This window comes from Haemaphysalis longicornis, unplaced genomic scaffold (genome assembly GCF_048455015.1).
Source record: "Haemaphysalis longicornis isolate Haplotype H1 unplaced genomic scaffold, Haemaphysalis longicornis Haplotype H1 scaffold_9, whole genome shotgun sequence".
In the NCBI taxonomy this organism is placed as follows: Eukaryota; Metazoa; Arthropoda; class Arachnida; order Ixodida; family Ixodidae; genus Haemaphysalis; species Haemaphysalis longicornis.
In genome coordinates this window covers 72722128-72730952 of record NW_027526460.1, presented here as the reverse complement: position 1 = coordinate 72730952, position 8825 = coordinate 72722128, and the positions used below count along the sequence as shown (strand labels likewise).

The following is an 8825-nucleotide window of genomic DNA, read 5'->3' as shown; positions in this document are numbered from 1 at the left end:
GTCACTCGAGCCACTTAACCGCGCCTCGCTATGGAATGCTGCCGATTGATAACATCAACTGAGTTGTTTCGCCAAGTCCCACCGAAATAGACAGCAAATCCGCACAAAACGAGGCTCCAGGATGACGTGTATTAATGCCCATAGTTTATTTTGGTGTGCCTTGTGTTCACAACGGTGACGGGAAAAAGAAAGTTGGTATTGCATCATGCTAAGCTGTGTTAACAAAAGGAAAACGACTGGACCAGGAAATGAAAAAATTGGCCACATCTTTCCGCGAGGGGAAACCATGGGGTGATGCGACGCATCTGGGCGGTGCTTGTTACGGTTGCGCCGACCATCGCGATAGCAGACCTGTTAGTCTCCATTCAAATCATCGGTGGTCATCAGATGTCATCGGAGCGGCGGCAGTGGAGCGACTGAGTGGAACGGCGCAGTTATCGCGTTATGTGTACCGCGCGTTAACGGTGAGGGGAATGAGAGAGAGCAGCGCATGCGCATGTGTTAACCGAGTGCTAACGCGCGCTGACGCACAGCTGGCATGACGAGGGGAGCGAGAGCTAACGCAAGATTGCGCTCTGGCGAGAGCGGCGTTACCGCGCAGCTCGCGTGGCGAGGAGAATGGGGGAGAGGCGTGTGGACTACGGATGGATGGAGGGACAAGGCGAGTCAAAGAGATGCGTCGCATCTAAAATGTTTGCTCGCCTCACCCTGTCCATTTCGTTTTTCAATTATCTGCTTACTAAGTGCAACTTTAACTTGGGACATATGTAAAACTACTCGAAATGACGTTTACCATTCTGGGGTCCTAATTATTTATTATTTATGCCTGTGAAGGCTTGTGAGATCCCGCAGAACTGCGTAAAACGGAGTTTTGGGTCACCATACAACAACACCTCTAAACGGATTGAACATATCCTCCAGAGGTCAAGCTGCATTAGGTATAGGTCATACCTATATGAATTATCCTTTTCATGCAGGGCAGTGACTTGTAGGGAAAGGGTTTAAAATCGAGCTACATTTTAACCTTGCGGCTTTCTTCTGAAAAATAAGACTTTCTTCTTATTTCAAATATGTCGTTCGCTGCTGGGAACCTTATAGTTGCACGATTGCTTTGCATGTAAAATATTGTACAGTTGTGCAAAGAAGAAATTGTGCAAATTCACTCGTGACTCATGTCTAATATGCAGTAGTCGCTCGATGTGCCCACACAGAAAAGCGAGAAAATCTTTTTCAGTCCACGATCAAGGTCCCAAATATTTTAAAGTCACAGCCCTTAATCACTGTTTCTAATTGTTTCGTAAATCGTGTTCTGGAGCAGTGCGCTAGGAAAGTGCTGTAATTAGACTACACTATTAGCTAACATGAGTTAACAGCCACACGTATTTATGCTCTTATTGTTACGGTCTTGGTTGACCACTAGCGCATTTCTAAGAAAGTCAAGTTTCTCACTTATGCCATGTATATTTTGTTTAATATCTCCTCCTGGCGTTTTATTATACGTAAAACAACTTTTTCAGTCTCCTTGTTGCCTTAAACTATCGTGACTTATAAAATAAACAGTCTGGCAACAACGTTTGACGACGAGGCTGCAGCCGCCATGAGCAGTGGCGTAAGACAGAAGCCCGAAACAATTTCTTTAAAGGTCTTGCTGGTGCCAATCTTTTGCGCATGAATGCGTTCTTTGACGTTGAGTTTCGGCACGCGTGTATCCTTAACAAGAAATTACCGGCCCATACGGATTTCAATAAGCTTGCTACACAAGGCATTCTTTAAGTAACGAAATACTAGACAGGACCATATGCTTCGGAAAGGGAAATGTGAGTGTTTTAGGCAGTTTCCTTTGTGTGTTTGTTGTGTTCCTTTATTCCAGCATTTGCATTTGATCCACCTAGTTATATCATTTTTAACAAGAAAAACAATGATGTTACTGCCTCTTTACTGACATCTAAATGGAAAATGTTTTTTTTTAATTAAACTTAAACGTACGCCTTTCCCGTCCTGTCCTCTAAAATTATTCCGCTATGTCGTGCGTTCTACGAAGCCGGCCACAACCCGTACAATGCGTACTACCAGACTGCATTGTGTCCACGGGCCAGATTATATGGACCCGTAGCACGAACACTTGCAAAGACAATATACAGACAATGGTCACTATCCAGTGTATCCGTACACAGCGTCCATTCCGTATACGTTCTTCACCCGCAGACATTAACGAGTGAGAGCAAGGTGATGTCTGCCCGGGCGAAGACGAGGTGGGCATCAACACAAGCGGCGGTTGCCGGTGCACGGTGGTCCACTGCCCGCATGGTTTCACCAGAGAAGACACCTACCACAAGACGTAAGCACGCGTCCTTCCGGAACTTGTCTTTGCTTCCGTGACTTTAGTTTCAGCTTCTGCGAAAACGTTCCGCAATGCACCTCATAAGCTCTAAAGCTTTTAAAGGGAGAGAAAGAGAGACAGAGATAGAGATAGAGGTTGCGCATGCGTTTTAGTCCTTTATTAATCAGGGAAAGGCAATGAGAGCACAAAATGTGGAGCGGAAAGGAGGAGCAACCCAGTTGTAGAAGTGATGCGTCCATGACGGCAATGCACGAGATGTCTGCAGACAGCGAAGCCATGCTAAGTAAGCTGAAGCTCATGCTAAGCTTAAGTTAAAATTATGACGAAAGCATTACGACCGTGGTAGACCCCAGTCTACTCTTGGGATACGCCGAGCAACACAAGGGCTGTGCAAAAATTAGGGGATTCAAATAGAGGGTCATTTTGAAAGGCATCGGGAGCCATGGCGTTCCTGAGGATAGGGCGGTACAAGGAAAACGCGGAGCAGCGCCAGATTAAGTGGTCGAGATTGGCGAATACGATCACCCGGCAGTCGGGACAGTGAGGAGGTGGAGAGATCTCGCAGGGTGAACCCATTTTCTAGTGATATAGGGTGTGAGGGCCGCGCTGGCCTTTGCTGTGCTGACGAATATTTCCACAGAGTGAGGCATCGAGGGAGGTAGAGCAAGGAGCCGAGGGGGGTACTGGTTCCGTGCCCGGCGTGCACGGTCAAGTTGAAGGCGAGGGTAAGGGAGGTGCGTGACGCGTGGTCGTCCAGGGGAGGAGTTCCAGCAAGAAGCTCCTGTGCTGCATCATGTGCGGCCTAGTTGCCCCAATCCGGGTTCATGTGACAAGGCTCTGCCAATCGGCCTCCTGAATCACCGGCCTCTCAGCGCTATAGGAACAGAGCCTTGAGCGCATCATCTCAGTGGCACGGCATAGGATACTACGATTATTGCGCAGTGTATTCGAGCTGTTCCCATGCGCGATTTCTGAGTGACATGGGTTTGTAGTTCTTGCAGGCGCTGCCAGCGCGTGAACGTGAACCGAGATTGCTAAGTGTTACCATTGCGTGCCGAGAGCATCCACTCTCGGTGGCCTACAGTCACGTCAGGTTGCCTTACAACCTGAGGCTCCCGTCATCCGGGCAGCAGAGTTTCTTCCATATCCGGGGACCTCGCTCCGGTCACCGCAGCACAGACTACAACCTGGAGCTCCTAGATACCACCACTTCTTCCAGGTTGGCTTACAATTCATTACAAATTTTTATGAGACAACCGATACCCGGAATGGCATACCTTTAGTAAGCTATAGATGGTATTCACATAACATTTCAGCGGCCAATTTCTTCTCTTGGACACAGGAAACCGCCATATCCGTGTCCACCATGTCTGCGCGTACGTCCCATCTCGTAGATGAAAACGAACACGCCCCGGCGTCCGTCGTCTGCGCCGTCACTACTCGATTCTCGGCTGTGGCGTCAAGAGATGGGAATAATCGGAGTGACATTGCGTGGTAAGGCTCGACTCGCCCTTGTGAACTCTTCCTCACCACTAAAGAATGCATTCGCGGTCTCGAGAGAGAGAGAGAGAGAGAGAGAGAGAGAGAGAGAGAGAGAGAGAGAGAGAGAGAGAGAGAGAGAGAGAGAGAGAGAGAGAGAGAGAGAGAGAGAGAGAGAGAGAGAACTTTATTGGGTCCATGCCATTCAGGTGGCGCTTTTAGCCATTGGCATCCACCACTCACCGGCGACTGCCACAGCCCTATCGATTAACCGGACCTGAAGGTCCAGATCAGAGCTGTGGAGCGCGGCCTCCCAGTGCTCCTCAGAGGTGACAAGAGGGAATGTATTTTGTAGGCATGCCCATATGATGTGAGAAAGGGTGGCGTGATCTCCGCACAGGCAACAGGCCGCGGTTGGATAGAGACTTGGGTGTATGTGTGTCAGACGAGCTGGGTTGGGGAAGGTATTTGTTTGTAGTAAACGCCAAATGTGCGCTTTGTTGTTATCCAATTGCTGGTCCGCCGGTCGGTAGATCCGGCGGGAGAGGTCATGAAATGTGATCAGACGCACGAAATGCCTACGCTGCAGCGCAGTTGCTTGCGAACACGGATATGGACACATGTGCACCCGCACCTTTCCCACGGCAGATTCGTTCAATACAAAAACCAAACACTGCTTCCGAAAAATTGTGGGGTTCACGCGCATGGCGATTGAGACACGGTTGTAGCGCGAGTGCATTGTTAGCTGAGAAACTACCGACATCTATAGGCAACTAGCCGAAGGGGAAGCGCTCGCCGAGAGGGTGAGAAATTCGTGGCCGACACGTCTACTGATACCAAAACGCGGCAGTTGGCAATCACCTGATCTTTGCCGACGAATTCACTCGTGTCTCGCAAGAGGTAGGCTGTAGGCCGCTGCGCGAAACAGTAGTTAACGTCGAGGTAATGCTTTGGAGTTCGCTGTGATGGCTTCATGCATGCGCCGTCATGCCCGAGCCCGCGCGTGCCCGTTGCTACGGCAACACACATGGCTTCTGGCATGTGCGCCATGCCAGTGAATACAACCTATAAGGGACCCGGAAAACAGAGAGCATGATGAGGACATTGGATCAACTGCCATAGTACTATCAGTGTCAAATGAAACGCGAACACGAAAATAGAAACCAGAACGTGCAAAATTGAAAAATACTGTTCGTACAGTTCATATAATGGCTTGCTATTGGTATGTTTGGAAATCCACGTTTCCCTATTTTGTTTTTGTAACTAAGCCACGCGTCATGTTGGCTTGCATGGAAAGAAATCGCGCTATTTGTGTGTTCAGGTTCATATTTTCGTGTTCGCGTTTCATTTGACGCTGATAGTACATTATTTAGGTGCCACCCCATTAAGGCTTACAACAGTGTAACCTGAGAGTTAATTATGCACAGAGCCCAAATTTACCTCATTCAAGCTCCATGAAGAATGCATTTCAGACAATAAATTATGAGCTCTTTCACTCTGTGAATTTGAATGCATGGCCACCGTAGCTATAGCCCACGTCCCAGAGCTGAGACCGAAATTTGAAAAAAAGTTACCAACGCATGTATTCAAAACTAAGTGGTTAGGACAATAAGAATTAAATTCGGCGTAATGACAGAGTTTCCTAACAGGAGGTTAACTGTACAAAAATGTTTGTTGGAAAGTTTCGATAAAGCAAGAGTCGCAGCCATTTTCTGTAAGAACACTCCCACAGTACATGTCCATATGCTGGCAGCAGACGCGAATTCTGTAAAGTGTACAACTTTACTGTAATTTATTTATAGCATGTAAATGAAACATGTCATAATTACGGAGTCGTCTTAACGGTCAGTTTCATTAATTTTTTTGAGAAGGCTTTGATAAAACAAAATTTGGAGCCGTTTCCCGCTGAGCATTCGCGAAAAGCTGGGCTTTCGCCGTAAGGCATTTTTAGTTGCGCATAGCAAAACTTCACCAAACGCTGTCCTCATAAAGCTTCCCTCGTGAACTGCAGAAGAACTGCAGAAGAACGGAAAGTTGGGCTAGTTGGTATGTGTTCATCTTGGTGGAATACAAAAGCGCTCAAAAAACAAGGACGAAGGAAGAAGTAGACAGCACGGCGCTTGCTGTCTACTTCTTCCTTCGTCCTTGTTTTTTGAGCGCTTTTGTATTCCACCAAGATGAACACTTCCCTCGTAAATGCAGGTAAACCTGGATGTAACGAACCTCGATGTAACGAATTCGTGGATTTAACGAAGTTAGTCGATTCCCCATTACCAGCCCCATCGAAACTGTCTATGTAACGAAGGCATTGCGACGGTTAACCTGGATGTAACGAATTCGCTGCGCTGATGAGCCATTGTTTTTTGCACTTTTTCTTGAAAATCGGCCCAAGAGATGCACTAATTTAGCGAACTTCGCCCGTACCACAAACTACCGTGCGTTTCCAGTTTCAGTGCGGTGTTGATTTATTTATTTATTTATTTATTTATTTATTTATTTATTTATTTATTTATTTATTTATTTATTTATTTATTTATTTATTTATTTATTTATTTATTTATTTATTTATTTATTTATTTATTTATTTATTTATTTATTTATTTATTTATTTATTTATTTATTTATTTATTTATTTATTTATTTATTTATTTATTTATTTATTTATTTATTTATTTATTTATTTATTTATTTATTTATTTATTTATTTATTTATTTATTTATTTATTTATTTATTTATTTATTTATTTATTTATTTATTTATTTATTTATTTATTTATTTATTTATTTATTTATTTATTTATTTATTTATTTATTTATTTATTTATTTATTTATTTATTTATTTATTTATTTATTTATTTATTTATTTATTTATTTATTTATTTATTTATTTATTTATTTATTTATTTATTTATTTATTTATTTATTTATTTATTTATTTATTTATTTATTTATTTATTTATTTATTTATTTATTTATTTATTTATTTATTTATTTATTTATTTATTTATTTATTTATTTATTTATTTATTTATTTATTTATTTATTTATTTATTTATTTATTTATTTATTTATTTATTTATTTATTTATTTATTTATTTATTTATTTATTTATTTATTTATTTATTTATAGAGGTGCTAGGACTGCCTGTCTGTCGGTGTGTTTGCGGGAGTCTACACTGCTATCTCTGATGCCGGTTCGTAGGTGATGAATTCTGCTTCCAGAAAACAAAAAAAAAAAGAGTGTGTCTTTTCAAGACAAGCTTGCTTGCAAGACAAGCTTGCAATCAAGACAGTATCCCAGCTAGCAGACTGTCAACAACTTTGAGCGGGAAAAAGGGGCATCAAGTTCGCGAAAAGGCGCCCTTTCAGCACAAGTTCTGTCCTTGAAACGAGTTAAGGCACCGAAAAGTGCCAAAAGGCATAAGTGATACTGAAGTTACGTTTGTGAACACGGGGGTAAGTGACCTAGCTTTTTTTAGAATGCCGTGCAGCGACGTAGTTTGTAAAGCAGCGGACGCAAATTACGCAATTTTCACTGTGGAATAAACACTTGAATCGGGAGTTCACGGTCACTAATGTCTAGCATCTTGGTTACGTTTCTGCTTCATTTACGCGAACCTTAACTCAACACCTGCATGTAACGACAACCTGAATGTAATGAAAAGTTGCGAATTTTTCTCCATTTCGTTATATCCATGTTTAACTGTAATAATTTTGGATCGCAAGCGAACCGTCTTCCACAGCCGACGGATTTTTTGAAAAGCTTTACGAACATCAATGTCACTTCTACGGAGCAAGTTTGTGAGGAGTATTCGGTCTTGTAAGTTGACGTCAAATGAAATGGAAACGGTGAAACGTGCTGCCAGTGCTAGCTAGCGCCGTCTAGGCAGGCCGTCATCGCATATAAGCAGGATCATTAGGATCACGATAGTTTTAAGTTTCCCTCGACGTTCATTCGGTCGCTTTGCCTTCGGAGTGCCACATCGCAACATGCGCAGTGCGGTATCGCTGTCGGCTGTGGGACGCGTGGGTGACGCAAGTGCTCTTACCTCGTTAGCCAGCAGCACTTTGATGTTCTTCCAGCATCGCCTTGTTGTGAGCGTGTGTTTGCGTCGTGAACAAATAAAAGAAGTCCCAGACGATTCGGCTGCGCCAATAACGGAATATCACGAGCAACCTGCATAAATTCATGCTTACAAAGTTCGTTCTCATGACATCCGGCTCTCATGAAAATGCGCGAAATGCGAAAATATTCCGGTAAATGTGCAGGTCTTCCAGGATATTTTGTAGTATCCTGGTGGCTTATTGTTTGATAAAATAAAAGATCGCATGGTTTCGAAAATCACAACGCTCAAACATGCGTCGCCTGGTGGGTGTCGCAGTTCAGTTGCAGTTGCTGCAGTTGACGTGTGTACATTGAACACAAAACGGTATGCGGGATTGCTGGGTTCATTTGTTTGTTGTTGACCCGAATGCTCAATGTACAATACCTTCGTGTGGATTTATTTACAGTGAACTCTCTTTAAAACGAACTCGAGGGCACTGGGATGGGTTGTTCGTCTTATCAGAAGTTCGTCTTATCAGATGCCCTCCCTAAAAAAAGAATCGGCAACACGCCCAGGTGATTGCAAATATCTTGCTTCAAGACGGCGAACGGAGTAGACGTACAACGGAGGAAAAATTTTAAAAAGCATTTATTTGGGTGCGCAACCTGATACAAGACTGTCTTTAAAAGCTCGTGCCTGGTTTTATCCAGCCCAAACAGCGACAGAGAGCGTACACCCGCTACCCCCAAGCGACAACGCAGCAGAGACAGGGAGGGAACTCCTCGCTTTCTCGGCGGTGACGCGGTAGGACTCGCGACGCGAACCGACGCGAACTCCCATGATGCCGCTAAGGAATGGCATTGGTGGGGATAGCTGCTATGCTCGCGAACAGGATGTATGCGTTGTCGCTTTTTTTACTTTTGTATCCTCCTTGTTTTGCGCCACTCTCCTCCAGAGC

The 8825-nt window shown here is 43.9% G+C and overlaps 1 long non-coding RNA gene across 1 annotated transcript; it reads left to right on the top strand.

Annotated features, from left to right (window-relative positions):
- Positions 1-1299: 1299 nt before the first annotated feature.
- On the top strand, positions 1300-3774 carry LOC144153103 (uncharacterized). The gene is made up of 3 exons (XR_013319312.1): positions 1300-2338; positions 3334-3560; positions 3684-3774. It is a non-coding gene; the product is annotated as an uncharacterized LOC144153103 (long non-coding RNA).
- Positions 3775-8825: the final 5051 nt, after the last annotated feature.